We start from the raw sequence: 16,831 nt of genomic DNA, 5'->3' as shown, positions 1-16,831 counted from the left end.
GCTTATTGACCGCGCTGCTCCTCGTGTTATGTTTATTGGTTTATGGTTACTGGCAACCATACTTTGCTGGCATAGCCCGGTGTGGCGAGAAACTACGGATGACGACTCCGGGTAATTATAACAGATGACCATTACCGGCAGAGTTCACTCCAGTGGTTTAGTGGAAGCGACAGGACAGAGGCGGTCGTCAAAACGAAAGCTGTAGCCATGCGAAAAAAATTAAAAGAAAGAAGGCTAGTCCGTTCTGTTTGCTTCGATGTGTTTACTTTTGCCTTAAAGTTTCCTTTCAACTTCGAGAAGAGATTGCCGCAAGCATAAAAGCTAAACCATTTTTACCTCACAATGCCACGATCTTCGGCGATTGTAATGTGTGAAGCCTGAAGGTTAAGCTTGCCAGTCTTCCTGCCCTAATGTTTCCATTTGTTTCGTGATCGTTAATTAAGGCTTAGGCCTCTCCTCAGGGCGTGCCAGAGAAGCGAGAAGGTGGCGTAACGGCCTGTGAGATTTCAGAGTTCCGCTAGCTTCGTCCACACCATGACGTGCTTTGCAATCGACGACGGTGGTTTCCTTCGTTTAAAAAAAGCGGGTCTGCATTGAGAAAGTACCGCAGTCGTAATGACGTCGCCATGCTTCCCTTTCCTGGCGTTGTGCTGTGCGGGGAAGCATGAAAGCCGTTGCGATTTTAATCGGCGATCGCGTCATCGTTTCAAATGCTAACCGAAAAAAAAAAAAAAAAGACAACATGCTTTCACATGCTTCTTCTTCTGTCTCATCGAATTCTGAAAAATCTCCAGTTTAACTTGAAGGCATTAGCATATTCCACCACAACATGCTTGGCGCGCGCTTGGGGTTGCAAGCCGAATAAAATGGAGCCTCTGCAAACGCGTGTCTGGAATTGTCCTTATGCACCACGTTTGCTCTGGGTTTTTTTTTCAACGCCCCTCTTGTGATTAGCGGTCTCTCTGTATCAGCGAGCCAGATCCATGGCATAAAAGCACGCGAGGAGTGCCCGCCCTGTAGCGTTGCTAACTGCCCTAATGTCCGCGCGCTGCAATTCGTCATTGTTTTTCTGTGCTGATGCAACCGTAACGATAGTACTGCGGAGGAAATGATAAAGCCTCGGGGAAAAAAAAAAAAAAAAAAAAAAACGAAGCGCGGTGAAAGCGCCCGTGTTCGTAGCCGCAAACTTGGTTCTCACCCGCGAAACATGAACGTGAGCATATTCGCTTTGGAGAACTCTCTTCTTTGCGGCTGCTGGACCAACCCCTGCCCACACCCCCTTGCTTCTCTCTCTCTCTCTCTCTCTCTCTCTCTCTCTCTCTCTCTCTCTCTCTGGTATATTCGTTTTGTTGTCTAGCGGCGGTGGCTTCCCCGAACGCATACCTTCGCGACTGCGGCGGCTTATGAGCCTTGCGTTTCTGAGTTTCTCCGGCCAGCTCTCTACTTGACTGCCGCAGACGTCTTCCACGCCCCGCGTTATGTGCTGTTGCCCCTCCCCTTGCTTGGCGATCGACTGGCAAAAGAAGTGTGCGAGCACAGGGCGGGTGAAAGGTTGGGGGGTATCGCCCACGCGAGCTCTCCGACGTCAGTCTGCCCTCAGCGGGGAGGCGACGGAATGGAAAGGCACGCGGGTCCCCCTTGGGCCTCCCTTATCGGGGCTCGAAGGGGGCCCAGCGTGGCCGGTCTAGATGATGGACCTGCGCGGATTCGACCGCAGTGGGCCGCCCCTGCTTTTGGGAATGTGCGACTTGCGCAGGCTGCTTTTAACGAGCGCGCTATGACGAGAGATGCAGCTACAGCCTTTGTAAGAAATATATACAGACGTATGGTTTTTCTTGCGGGCAGCGCTGTTGGCATTGTTGGACTTTGCCAGCATCGTAGGTCCCTTGCATCCTCTGCCATCCGGAGCTTAGGAATTTTCTGGAGCGCTACAGGAGCCTGGTTATGATGATCGCATGAAATCATTGAAGTGATTACGCAGATTGTTAAGGAAATTGGATGGGCATGTGATGGCATCTCACGGAAGCTGCACATGCCGACGCATTATTAGGGAGCCGAAATTTGAGAGCGAAAATTTATGATTGGAATTTAAGAGCCTTCTTTAGTATTCACTTCTACGCGAAGTCCGAGCGAAAGAAGAGAGAGAAAAAACGGACGCCAGTCTTTCAAAGGAAAAATGCTCTGTAAAGAACGATGATAAACAATAGCTTGGCTTCTCACTGCCACTGGGCTAGTATAGTCATTATGACAATGAGTAGATTGGAGTCCAAAGCGGACTCCTCCCGCACCACTCCTGCAGCGGACCGCCGATAAGGCATTATGACAAAAATCAGGCGCTTCATTTTAACATCAAATCGACCTGTAGATACGGCGAGCCTCGCCGATTAACCGTGGAGCACGCACCTTCTTCGCCACTTGCCCAGTCGCCCAGTCACGTCACTGCATCCCCTTTCCCGTCATCCTCCTCCTGAAGTGCCTGGCTATCGTCAGCACAGATAGAAGACCAGCTTGCCTTGATTAACCAGGCGCAGAATATAATGAGCGCTTAATTTGCGCTCTTAAATAAAGTGTTCCTCTCTCTCTCTCTCTCTCTCTCTCTCTACCTCCCTCCCCACCTGACGCCCACAAATGGAATAGGAGCACGACCAGACATTGCGACGGGCTTTTGCGTTGTGTCTTTGGGGTGAGCACAGACAGTGCACGAAGATAGATAAGCGTGAGTGACACGCGCTTACTAAGGCAATGAGTAATTTGCACCGAGATGTCGCGCGGGAGCATTTACAAGGTCACCGTGGCAGGCTTAGCGCGACTTTGCACTCAAGGCCGTTGTGCGCTTGGCGGCTTGGGGTTTGCCAAGTACAACCGCAACTGGAGATGAGGCGCTCAAACAAACTTCGCACGGAGCGATACTGACAGAAGCGGCTTTATTTGCCACATGTGTTGGTAATTAGGTCAGGTGCTCCTTGTGTGTCCCCTGCACAGTCTGTTGTTGGGAAATGAGACGCCGGACATAAGAGTGCAATAATGTGTTGCTCGCGAATATTTATCTAGCAGCGTCGTCCTTCAGCCAGAGCTCTTACGTTTATCCGGGTTGTTGTTCTTACGTGCTTCCTGCTGCATGATCTCTAGCTGGTGATGAGGCTACGCACTGACGAAAATGAACAGTCTCTCTTTGTTTTTTTTACTCTGTCTGTTTCCGTTGCGCTAGGACAAGCTATCCTCTTACCGAGAATAAACGTTTTTCAATCAATCAATCAATCAATCAATCAATCAATCAATCAATCAATCAATCAATCAATCAATCAATCAATATCCAGTTCAAGCAGCCTGCTCAGATCGGAAACTTCGTTACTTTTTTTTTTTTTTTTTTTTAATTTTTGCTCCCAGATGGTTCACGTCTGCTCTGTGAGCGCGACTGCGTGCTCCCTACCCGTTATACAGCGTGAAATACAGCACTCCACCCGCCCGCGGTATGCGCGTCAAGTGCGCGCGCCCCGCGGTCGCCCGCCGGCCGAGGGGCGTCTCTCCGTTTATCGCGCGCACCGATCCCCTCTTTCTCCTCTTCTTGTACCGAAGAAGCGATGGGGGGCGGGCAACTCAGCTCAGAATCTCCTCCGTCGGCGCCGCCATGCACACGGAAAGGCTCGGCGCCCGGTGCCCCATGCTGGCCTCCGCCGGCACTCGGGGCGTACAGTACTACGCGCAGCGCTCAGCTCAGCGCAGTGTACGCGCCTCTCTGGGGGCCTTCTCTGCCTACTCCTCCCCGTTTGGCGGCCTCTCCTCTCTGAGCGGACATCGCCGGGAACGCATGAGACAAAGAAGCGTAGATGCATCGAAACGACTTCCTGAAGAAAGTCATTCAATGCAGCGGCCACCTTGACCACCTGCCGCACTCGCACGGGTTAAGATATTCAGGCAAATAGGAGACGGAGCGTGCACAAACGTCTTCCCGTCCATGCAGGTACTTTTTTTTTTTTTTTATGTACAGTGACGGCGGAAGAACGAGTTGTACGGCGATCAGTTCGTGAATCATTTTTGTACGCTCTCACGCGTTCTGCTCGTACACTTAAAAAGGATAAGAAGAAAACGCTTTTTGGGGGGCGCTTTTCGATAACGGCGGCATTGAGGTCGAGTTTTTCGACGCACCTTTTATATTTTGGACGAAAACTCGATCGGTCTTGCTGGCGGACGTGCATAAATTAAAGAGCGTTTTTTTGTCGCCGTCACTCGATTGCTTTCGCAAATACTCGCGCAGAAGTAATCGATGGCCGTTGCTTGCCCCGGGCGCACTGGGATAACTGAATTACAAATGAACGTCTGGATAGCTCGACGGTTGCTCGTCAAATCGAGATATAGAACAGTGAAGAGTAACGGGCGCTGATTTCGTCAAAGTGGGACCGACTACATGAGGCTCGAACACGAGCACCTAATGATCCTCTGACTTGACTTCATTCATGGCCGAGATTGACGGGAATCCAGCTTCCCAGAACCTACACTCTCACCAAGTCTCCATATAATCGAACTTCGCTATAACGAAGCGGTTTATAACGAAATAGTGGACATAGCGATGAAATAGTCATCAACCTTTGAAGCTCCCGTAGAAGCCCGTCTATACGATATCTTGTTTTTAAGAATCATTTTTGTTTACTATAGGGCATAACGAAACTTCAATCAACTCCATTGGGAATTTAGTATCTAGCGTGCAGATTAATGACAGTGCCCGACTCTTCCGTGCCTATTCATTGTGGCAATTAGCAGCCTCTCCATTCTCCAAAGATCTCGTTCGTTTGTCGGGGCTATAGTGGCGAAAAAGGAAAACGAAAAGGCGGCCATCCACTTTCGGTTTGTGGCATACTTCTTTCCCACAGGATATACGTGCCACGCGGAGAAGTGTCATTGCCCGCACGCTTTTGTCTTTGCGGCGAAGGCAACTTTTTTTTTTTTTTTTTTTAAGCGTGCTTTTGCTTTGCTGTGATTCGTGTCGGCTTCAGCGCCTAGGAAATGGAGATAAACATTTTGAATATGTCTCATCCGTGTCATCTGCGACATTATTCCTACAGACTTGTTTCGCATGTCCTTATATTCCTTATTCATTATATTATATTATATATAATATATATATTATATATATTATATATATTATATATTCATTATATTCCTGTTGTGTAGCCAATGCGGGCCGCGAGAGCCCTGGGTGCGCGTTGGCCTGGCTAACATATTCGGTTGTCATGTATACGTTGTGTAGTGCGCGCTTCGGTTCGCGGTATTGAGAGTCTCGCAACGCACTTCGGCTTCACTTTAAGCGCCGCGGTTAAGTTGTCCTAGGGGGGCACTGCGGGAGGTTGGTATGCGACAGTTGCAACCAAGGTCGCGTGCAGCTATAACGAAGCAACGGTTATAACGAAGAGTTCGTGAAGCCCTTCACTTCGTTGTGTGTGCAACGAAGCTATACTTCCTGGATTTTCGCTCACGGCTCATGAGGAATACAGCGCCTCGCATCATTTTTCGCGCCGCTCGTTCACGTGCTAATGCGTATCTTTGTGAGCACTCGACGGTTGTTACCACATACGCACTTGGACACGTTTTGCATGCGTTGTGTTGCATGTTATTGGTTCGAAGCTACTCTCATCTGGTCGCTGCCCTTTTCACGAGCGTTTGCACTCGTAGTAAATGTAATCCATCCTGTGCATGTACGTATGTTATAGCGCCCGTGCAAGTATCGCACAATGCGTCATGCAATATCTGAGCCTTCCTGTTCCCATTCTTAAAAGCAACACATGTGTCCCGTGACTGCTTTAGAGTCTCCATGTGCTATGAATCGGGGAACACTCTGGTGCCGCTATACACTTGGATTATCATTTGTGGAGCCTTTGTACGCGCAGACAAATGCGAGCACTCATATTCGCGCTTGTTATGGGTCGCCGCTGGGCGAAAGCTGTGCCGCATAATGTGCCAGGCTCCACCGCGACTGTGCCGCTTTCAGTGACACCAAAGTGTGGTGGCAAAGCCGCGCAATTACTGCGCTTCTGTTTCTGTGGGTCCTACATACGGCGCACATTACTCGCGACGCCCGCGGCCTGATCTGCTGCGGCCGGGGGCCCGAGCAGACCTCCGAATGGGCGACGAAGCTGTTATCGCGGAAGACACTGTGCTGCCGCCTTCATCCGGGTCGTCGTCGTAAAGAAAGCCTGGTGCTGCTGCTGCTTTCGATGGCTATGAAACAATGCGGCCCTTTCTGGGCGGCGCTGTGTTGTCTGTATGGCAGTAGATATACTATATAAGGAGGAAGGGGAGGCGGGGGGTGGCACTCTGGAACACACACGGCCCTCCTTTGGTGGTGGCGACGTCAGTGCGTTCTTCTTTCGGACTGCGGTGGGTGCTGCGACGGCGTCGGCAAGCTGAGCGCGGAGGCTCGCCTATTTGTCTGCATCGCGAGCCTGCTGCTCTGGGCAGCTCGTAAAGATAGCACGACTGGTGAACGAGGGCTGGCGCACCTTCTTTCACGGCGCGTGTGAGCGTTTGCCCCCCCCCCCCCCCCCCCCTTTTTTTTTTTTTCTTTATCAGCGGTCAGAACCGCCCGTTGCCTGCTTGGCTTATGTGTCCTTTGTTTATTTGGTTGTAGTTCTTACCCTGCCTCGTTCGAACTGTCTCGTCTCCTCAGCAGAGCACGCTCGCGTTTTCGTATTGCGCGCGTATTATTTTTGTGGACAGGGAGTGCCGCGGGAACAGTACGAAGCGAGCGTGGAGAAGAAATGTGTTGGTAAAGATTAGGCAATTGTAATTTTCGCCCTGATCAGTTCACGACTCGCAATTTCTCTCTTCATTTTTTTTTTTTTTTTAGCCTCAGGAGCCTTTCCGCGTTTAGATCTTCCGCGGAGGCCTTGAAAACAGACTGCGGACTGTGGATCATCGGGCAATGAGAAAGGCAAAGAAGAGGTTGAAAGCGGTGCAACAAGTATCACAGAACACACGAAGATGGCCGAGCTGGAGCGGACTGGCTGTTTGATGGTCAGGAATCGTACACATAATCCGGTGGTCTTTTAGAGGACTGACCCAAAAGCTGATTAAATCTAGATTCTATATCTAGATTCTTTATTGTGTATACGGTGGGAAAGGTTACAGAGACAGGAATCGTGGTGTTCGCAGATGTGAAAAAGCTTAATCTATGGTCGCCCTACCATCTGATCTGCTAGCCGTCTTGGTAGAGCGACTGCCCCGGAAAAGCGGTGGTGCTGGGCTCGATCCCCGGATCAGGACGAATTTTTCTTTAACTACGAAGTTTCTGAGAAAGCTGTATAGCTTTCCTTTGTAGCCGTATGGTGAGTGTTAATGAGTAATTACTCCCTTATTAGAAATCTACTCCACCTTGGGGGTACCCCTAAAATATTTGACTCTTAACTTCTTGTGGCTATCACTCGCCCGCCGAGAACTAGTGTGTGGAACAGAGGAAAATGGTTTTTCGTTCGTGCGGAAACTCGGAAAATAAACGAAGCACGCGTGCTTCGGCTTCGGCGTGGTGGAAAACTTGCACCACGCCGATTCATCAGCGGCCTGGTCGGAGTAGCGCCACTTCTTTATTTATTTTTTCACTCACCGTGCTCAGTCTTTAGAGCGGAAGCTCTACTGCTCCCATGCCAAACCTCAAGGTCGTCTAGCTCCGAAAATTTGACCCGTAAAACTTTCTCGCGCTGTGCAGCAAACGTCTTCGTCTTCATTGAGTTCAATTCCATCAGCGCCATACACATAGGCCATCTGGGCGAGTGCGGGCGATGTCCGCGAGCGTAGTGCTGGGCGAATCCACCAGGCGGCGTGACAGAAAGAGGTGCTGTGATGTTGAGTAGGCGACTCTCGCTAAAGACAGAAAAAACAGCCGTGCCAGGCAGACTGCCGAGACACCCGAACGAAAAGCCGCACTAGCCCATTGCCGAGAAGCTTACCAATCGCGGAAACGTGTCAGGATCGAAGCGGCAGCAGAGGCTGCGACCGTTGGCTTCGGCTTCTGAAACTTGGTTCCAGGATAGTTGAACCTCTACAATTTGTTGTTGTTGTTGTGAGCACCTGCATTTGTAAAGTTACCGATCTTTGAATTCCGACAACGCACTCCTTTCTGTAGTGCCTCCCTCAGTGCTCGTAAACACGCTTCTCGATTACGCTCGAATAGGCGACTGCTGAGCAGTCACTCGGCGCTTTTCCTTCGTGTTTAGTGCCCTTGTTTCTTTTCTGCGCTACAGAAGAGGTGGGCGCGTCGCGTGCCCGCCCTGGCGGTGTGGTGTGTGACGCGCTTGTGCTGTATCGGTCGTGCGCGTGGCGCCTCCTTGGGGCGGCCGGAAATTGTGCGCCCGGGCGTGGGGCTTCTTGCTCGCACGGATCACGGCGTTGGCCTCCCCACGCCCTGTGCTCCTTTCCCCGATGTATCTCCCTCTCTCCGTCTATCGCTTCTGTTCACACTGTTTCGTGGAAGTGTTTGTCACAGCATCTTGCCTCCGATAACCAGTGTAGTCGTGTGAATATAACAGCTTCCCCGTTATGGTTCCGTAAGGATTCTTTCACTCAATTCGTTTTTCTTTTTCTCCTTTTAGTCTGGCGTTGGTCAGTTCCGCTCCCTTGACACCACAGAGCCGGCGAATAACATCGCTTGTCGGTCGTCAACCCTAACTTGGAACTGATTTTATTTATTTATAGGAAGGGAAAGGCGTGGTAACTGTCTCACTTATTTTCTGTGGACACCGCAACCGCGCCGTAAGGGAAGGGATTGATTGATAGCTATGAAGGGAAAAGGCGTGGTAACTGTCTCACTTTTTTCTGTGGACACCTCAACCACGCCGTAAGGGAAGGGAGGAAGGTGGAAGTGAAAGTGGAAAGGGAGAAAGAGGAGCTGGAGTGGAGGGCTCCAGAGTAATTTCGACCACCTGGGTATCTAACGTGCGCTGACATCGCACAGCACACGGACGCCTCTTCGTTTCGTCTCCATCGAAACGCAGCCGCCGAGGTCGGGTTCGAACCCGGGTACTCCGGCACAGTAGTCGGGCGTCTTACCACTGCACCACCCCGGCGGGGCGAAGGGAAGGGAGGCAGGAAGGAAGATGGGAGTGAAAGTGGATGGAGAGAAAGAGGAGCCGTAGTGGAGGGCTACGGAGTAATGTCGACCACCTGGGTATCTTTAACGTGCGCTGACATCGCACAGCACACGACGCCTCTTCGTTTCGCCTCCATCGAAACGCAGCCGCCGAGGTCGGGTTCGAACCCGGGTACTCCGGCACAGTTGTCGGACGTCTTAACACTGCACCACCCCGGCGGGGCACTCCGTAACTTCAAACACAAGTTGCCGATGTTGAGGGGGGGGGGGGGGGGGGTTAAATCAAGAATATAAATCGTTGCAAAATGGTCCCGGGTTTCGTGCACTTTTGTTTTCGTTTGGTTTGCTGAGAGGAGGGGGATAAAACATTTTCCGAGATCACTGCAGAATCTGCAATGGAGAAATGGGTAAGCCTAAGCGTTGCTGTGTTGCCAGCGAGGTGTCAGCGGCAGTCCGCGAGTGACAGATACGGCGCGCCTTTCCTTTCGTGTAAACCAATTATAGAAGGCCGGTGAATTTTGATGCGTTCAAAGTAGCGACAAGGGGCGTTCCACTGGGACAAGTGGAATCTACTGAGACACGTGACCGGAAGCTGAAAACCGAAACCAGAAGTTGGCTGGCGGTCATCTTGGCTTGCAATTACACGCCTAATTGGCTCTAATTAATTACATAATCAGTCCACATCAACCATTTTGTCACCTGCACACCTTTCCTTGGCGTTCTATCCGATGGTAGCATCCTTTTCCTGATACAACAACTGTAGTTCCTCTTTTAGAGCTCCGACAAGGTCATGCTACATAGCCATACAATGCTTACGCACTAATAGTCGAGGTAGGGGAAACAGCGCCTTAGCTGTCTCGCTTCTCGGTGGACACCTCAATTTCGGCGTTGTGGAAGGGAGGGTAGGAAGGAAGGAACTGAAAGAAGAAAGAAAAATTCACTACGTAGGACAAGGTTTTACCGCCTGGGCACATTTATTACGTGCAGGACGTCGCACAGTACACGGGCACCTTTTACGTTTTGTCTCAATCGAAAAGCAGTCGCCGCCGAGATTCACGAACAGTCTGCATGGAGCAGGAGTTGTACACGAAAGAAATTAAGTTGCAGTAATTGTGTCACCGCGGATGCCACGCGTAGGTGGTGGTGGAAAACATTTATATAGGATACAAATACAGGAGGTTATGCATGAGCTGACCCTGAAGGGGCCAACCCTCACAAACACTAGGTGGAGGTCCCTAGTTCGGGACCCCAGTGGCGTCTGCCGCCGCTCGGGCTCGCCCGACTAAGGCCCGTTGGGCCTTCAGGTCGGAGCAGCCGAGCAGGGTCGCCTCCCAGTCCTCCCGGGTTGGGTTGGGGTGAGGGGGGATAGCCGGATTTGAGGGGCAGGCCCACACCATGAGGTAGATGTCCGAAGACACCACCCCACAGTGCGGGCAGCTGCCAGAGAAAGCAGGGTCGAGGTGTTTTAGAGCTGCCGGGCACAGCAGTGTGTTGGTATAGAGGCGCAGTAAGAGCCGCTCATCCTCCTTTGAAAGGCCTTTACATGGGCGGGGGTAAAGGCTGTGGCTAGATTGGTAGTAATTTACGATATCTTTGAATGTATAAGCCGGAGAGAGCGCGCGGGCGGCGGCAGCCTCGTTTCCAGCCAGCCCCTGATGAGCAGGAGCCCAAAATATATCGGGTAGCGGGGTCCCCAATGTAGGAGCTATGTTGAAGTATTCGGCAAGCTAGTGTCGTGACGCTGGGGCTACGTCGACCCGGCCTTCACTTGGTAGCGTGCAGAGACTCGGGGTTGAAGTAGGATTGAATCTTCGAAGTTGGTGAAATATGTACAAGCAGGGTCAATTTGGCACTTGCAGAGTGTCCACAAAGCAAAACAGGCTTACAAAACAGGATTCCTGGAAACAGGCTCACTTAGAGCCAATGGACCATCACCACATATTCACAATACTTTTCCATGCCCACAGGCGAACAATAGAGCACGCAAATGCGGATGCTTGGTCGTAACAGCCTCCTCCCCCGCCAGAAGAGTCTCGGAGGGCAGCAGTCCCAGCTGCTGCATGAAGAGACGACTTAATGGCCTGCACGTGAACGCTTGAAGCTCGCTGTTGCTTGTCGCGTTGTCTCGATTGTTGTAGGCCAAATTGCTCGAGCTGTCTGAAACTCAACCACATGTCGAAACAAGCACTCGGCTCCCGTCTGAAGAGACCAGGTCAAAAGAAAACTGCCATTGTTGTTCGAGAAAAGCCCACTCTCAAGACGTTCAGGACCCACGTATTCCTAGAAAACCAAACGTGCTGCTTTACATAGCCACACATATACAAGCGCACGAAAAAAAAAAAAAAAAAACCTGATTATCAATTTGGATACATGGTGAGGAACATCTCGGACCGCTTAGAAAGAGCGGCTAAGCGCGTCCGCATTCCCATTTAACTTCCCCTTTTTGTATCTTATTTCAAAATTGTACTGCTGTAAAATCAAGCTCCACCTAAGAAGGCGACTGTTCTTCGATGTCGCAGTTTGCAGCCAAGCCAGGGGACAATGGTCCGTCTCTACGGTGAATTTGGCCCCTCCAAGATAGCACTGCAATTTTTGAATGGCCCATACAATGCAAGCGCACTCTTTCTCTGACGCGCAATAAGCCCTCTCTCTAGAACTCAGTTTTCTGCTCAAGTAGAGCACGGGGTGCTCATTACCGTCGTCATCTCTCTGGCAGAGAACAGCACCTAACCCTCGATCACTGGCATCACACTGGACCGTGAATTCTCGGTCATAGTCTGGAGCTCGCAATACCGGACGGCTAATCAGCACAGCCTTCAGGTTTACGAAGGAGGCTTCCTTTTGTTCGTCCCAGACTACATTTGTCGGTTCTGTCTTGCGGAGAGCGTCGGTCAGAGGGCTAGCCAAAGCTGAATAGTTAGGGATGTAGTGATTGTAGTACCCAGTCAGACCTAGGAATGCTCGAATTTCCGTCTTCGTGCTCGGCCGCGGGTAGTCTGCTACCGCAGAAATCTTAATCTCGCTGGGTTTCCTGAAACCTTGACCTACATTGTGACCCAAGTAGTCCACGGTCGCCCTTGCCAGGCAACATTTCTCGGCCTTTACGGTTAGTCCAGCTTGACGCAAAAGGCTCAGTACAGCTCTTAGATGTACCATATGGTCCGCCCATGAGTCGGAAAAAACCGCAATGTCATCTAAATAAGGCACCGCGAATGTTTCACACCCATTTAACACCCTATCCATGAGTCGGGAAAAACAAAATGGAGCATTTTTGAGCCCGAAACTCATCATTGTTGGCTGGTAGCTGCCCGTCGGAGTGACGAAAGCCGCGTATCTGCTGGCGCGTTCAGTGAGCGGTACTTGCCAGTATCCTCGAGTAAGGTCCAGCGTAGTCACATATGCCGCTCTACTGACCTGTTCTACTCTCTCCTCAATATTCGGAATAGGATACACTTGATCCCTGGTGAGAGAATTTAGCTTTCGGTAGTCTACCACAGGCCTAGGGTCTTTACCTGGAGCTTCTACTAAGATCATAGGCGAAGCATAATCGCTTTCCGAGGGTTTTATTACTCCCAATTCCAGCATGCGAGTTACTTCCCTATCCAGAATTTCTCTTTGCCTTGGAGAAAATCGGTAGCACCTTGATCGCACTGGCACGTCTGAAGTCAGCTCAATATCGTGCTCAGTCAAATCAGTTCTGCCTGGCCTGTCCACGAAGCAGGCCTCAAACTCTGTTATTAGCTCCCCCAGATCGGACAGCTGAGATTTCTTTAGTTCTCCTATCTGCTCCGTCCTTTTGAGAAGCTCCTGTATCTTAGGATCATTGTCTTGCTCCATAGCTAAGTCCTCTCGGGTTCCACTTAAAAGTCTCGTGAGATTACTAGACACTGGCGGCAAGAGGTTACTCTCAAGAACGTCCTCATTCCGCGTCTCATCAAGCTCCCTTTCAAGTTGACATATCTGAGATGCCTCGCTCTCAAAGTTTTCTGACCTGCTATCTTCCGCATTTACCACTGTTTTAACTGCCGTTTCCTCCGCTGTGGATTTTTCTGGAATGAGCAGTGTAGCTAGTTCTCGTGCCTTTGAACGTGTTAAGGCTTGCACAACTCTGTCTCCGAAAAGGATGCCCCTCTTTCGCAGCAGCATGTCCGATTTGTTGGAGAACAAATACGGATAGCACTTAGGAAGCTTTCCTGAAACGGCAGCCTCGGTTGTTAATTCGCCGAAAGGGCCCTCGATGACCACGTTCGCGATCGGCAAGCACACACTCTGTTCCTCAACTACCTGTCGGATCCATGCACACTGTCCTGTATAGTCGGAAGGCGATACATACGCCGGATGGACAACATCCATCGTTGCGGCCGAATCGCGCAGTACCTTGCAAGGCTTCCCGTTGACTACTAGGTCATGCAGGTAGGGTTCTAAAAGCTGCATATTTTCATCGCAGTCCCTGACATACGAGAAAGCAATCTTTTCTTTCCGGCAGTTGACGGCAATGTGACCCTGCTCATTACACCTAAAGCATGTGAGCGGCTTCCTAGCCTCAAGCTTATTCTTTGTGTTCTGCACGTTGGTCACTTCCCCACTATTCTCACTGCCGTCCTTTCTAGGGAATTTGCCTGAAGAAACCTTCATTTCTTCGTTTCCAACTCTAGCAAAGTGCCTTTCCTGACGGTTTTTCACACTGAACTTGGGATTGCGGGGCCTATCCACTGCTGGGTTGCTGAATTGTCGGCGCGAAGCATACTCCTCAATAAGTTCGGCAGCTTCAGTTGCCGACTTAATTTCGCCTCGGTCCTGTAACCAATTTCTTTCTTTTTCTGGGAGGCAGTTATAAAACTGCTCCAAAAGAATTCGCTCGACTACAGCGTCCCTATCACTGTAGGAATCTGTGCTCTTTAGCCACTCGCCCAAATTTACTCTTAAATTGTACAGGAATTCAGGGTAACTCTCGTCCCTGGACTTAGTAGCGTTCCGAAAACGTTGTCTGAACGCCTCGGCGCTAAGCCTATACTTTCTCAGAAGGCAAGCTTTGACCTTCTCGTAGTTGTCCGCGTCCTCCTTGCTTAGCCGCGCGACAACCTCCGCTGCCTCGCTGGGCAGAACCGTCAATAATCTCTGTGACCAAGTGTCTCGCTGGAAGGACAGTTTTTCGCAGGTTCGCTCAAAGTTAGCCAGATACAGACCGATATCCCCTGATATCACATATGGCTGCATGTACTTTGACATCTTGAAATCTGCCTCCTTGTTGAGACGAGGTACCGCTAGCTGGGGACAATCGCCCGACCTCTTGCTCAACTCTAGTTCTAATTTCCGGAGCTCAATTTCTTGGTCCAGCTTTTTTGCTTCTTTTTCAAGCTTCTCACGTTCGTGCTCCCTTTCCTCTTTTTCCCTCTCAAGTTCACGCTCCCTTTCCTCTTTCTGCTGTCTGAGCTGTTCCTTTTTTTGCCCGATGAGGTTCCATGCTTCACTGAGCTCCTCATCATCGGTTCCCAGATCAGTGATTGCCTTTATAATCAAGGGTTTTCGTGCCAAACCACTTGTATTAATTCCCAATTCCTCACACAATAGCAACAGTTCCGGTTTCTGCAGCTTTTGTAGGTCCATGATCGCTCCGAGTGTCGGCTACTTCCAAAACAACAGTGCAAACTACCAAACCTAAAGGCGTTTCAACACTTTTTACCAGTTCTTAAAATCTAACCCTGTTCTAGAACCTGGTCCACATCAGAAGAAAAGCCAAGCACTCACCCACACATGCGATCGATGTTCCGAGCTGCTGTCTTGTTGGCCGATTGTTGCGCCTGCTTGTTGCTTGAGATGCCACCTCCGATCACAAGATGTGGCTTGTAGATTCTGATCCACCTCGAATCACCAGATGTTGTAGCTTGTAGATCCAGATCCCACCTCCAGTCATCAGATGTTGTGGCTTGTAGATTCAGATCCCAACGCTGGTCACCAGTTGTCGTGACGCTGGGGCTACGTCGACCCGGCCTTCACTTGGTAGCGTGCAGAGACTCGGGGTTGAAGTAGGATTGAATCTTCGAAGTTGGTGAAATATGTACAAGCAGGGTCAATTTGGCACTTGCAGAGTGTCCACAAAGCAAAACAGGCTTACAAAACAGGATTCCTGGAAACAGGCTCACTTAGAGCCAATGGACCATCACCACATATTCACAATACTTTTCCATGCCCACAGGCGAACAATAGAGCACGCAAATGCGGATGCTTGGTCGTAACACTAGATAAGGGTTCCAGTCCTGTTCGACGTTCCGACAGGCCCCTCGCGAGTGAGAAATTATATATTTCGAGTCAGAGTGGGAAGCAGCCAATGCTATGGCTAAACGGAGGAAGGGGTTGATGATGAAGGCCCAGTGCAAATTAGAAGCACGGGTATACCGTCGCGCACGGTCCAAGTTGTGCAGTTGTGCACGTAAGTAGCTAATTGCGCGCTGATGATGCCAGTGATCATTTTTCTTGTGAAATGACGTCATAAAGTGGCGATGGTAACGTGACACGTTTGTTTCGGATCGTCCGAACCGCACCCGTGATGCGAACACATCCTCTCGTCACATTGCGTGAATAAAAGTTCGGACTTCAGCGGAGGCTCCACCTTTACGTGCGCCGACCCCTTCTCAAGCCCTGCGCCAACGCTCGGAAGAAAAGAACGGGAAGAGTGATGGCTCACGGCGAGTGATGCATGACCGAGCTGGAATCCGGCACCATTCGTTTTGGGATGTGGCAGCGCGACGCTGACCGCGCCTCCGGCTCGACGACGGTAGAGGCTTAATCGAGAGAGATGGAACTCGCTTTGACCGCAGCTGACCCTATTCCGAACCCGGCGATCGCGGGCTCCTCGTGGCCGGCCCCTTGCTTCGGGAACCCCCCTCGGAGTTTCGTACACTTCCGTCGCCGTTTCGATCGCGTGCACGGGGCCTCCCAGGCAGAAAATGGCGTGCTCGCTGCTGCTGGGATGGTGAACAAAAAAATGTTCGAAGTGGGTCACCATGCATGAACGCCCACGTGCGCTGATTGCCTTTCTCTGTAGTCATCGGGGAAGAGTGCGCGCTGCTGCGCCTTCATCAGCTCTTCCGCGCGCGGTTCCTGCCTGCTCGCACGAGATCGAATAGGGATTTGTCTGACGGGCTCTCTCTCTCTTCCCCCCCCCCCCTCCCCCTCCCCCCCCCCCCATGTATAGTACGTACACGCCAGTCAACAGAAAGTGGGAGTTTGACATTCGTTGATTTAGTCGACGATTTTCCGTCGGTCCGCAAAGTGTACATGTGCGTGCGTGAAGGGCAAAACGAAGCCCGCCAACAAACCCCGTTCCCGCACTCACACTAACATGCGCACGAAGTATAGGAAACATAATGGAAAGCTCTGGTTTGGTTGTAGCTGTAACTTACGAAGAGGCAATGTCTCACTTGAGCCTCGCGCTGTGAGGAACGGGGGTTAAAATAAGGGTTAAGAGGAAGAACTGCAGGTAGATGTATACAGACCTTTCCGGCGCGGGCTTTGTTACATAATGATTGCTTCAGACTGCTGTTGTGTGCACTTGGCGCTGCTACTTCGGCCATGCTTCCGCCAGGAGCAACCCAGCTAGCCACTGAGCAACATAGCGACGCCCAATCCCGCCGTGGTGGTGCAGTGGTTACGGCGCTCGACTACTGTTCCCAAGGACGCGGGATCGAATCCCGGCCTCGGCGGCAGCTTTTTGATGGAGGCGAAAAGCAAGGCGCCCGTGTGCTGTGCGATATC

The 16,831-nt window shown here is 51.0% G+C and overlaps 1 protein-coding gene across 2 annotated transcripts in view; it reads left to right on the top strand.

The window, feature by feature from the left end:
- The window catches only part of Frl (formin-like protein), a 257,689-nt gene that overhangs the window by 194,607 nt on the left and 46,251 nt on the right, over positions 1-16,831 (top strand). The gene's annotated exons all lie outside the window — the stretch shown is intronic.

This window comes from Amblyomma maculatum, chromosome 2, assembly GCF_055883805.1.
Source record: "Amblyomma maculatum isolate TAMU_Amacu chromosome 2, ASM5588380v1, whole genome shotgun sequence".
Classification (NCBI taxonomy): Eukaryota; Metazoa; Arthropoda; class Arachnida; order Ixodida; family Ixodidae; genus Amblyomma; species Amblyomma maculatum.
The sequence above is the reverse complement of the archived record's forward strand: the minus strand, read 5'-3'. Positions and strand labels throughout refer to the sequence as shown.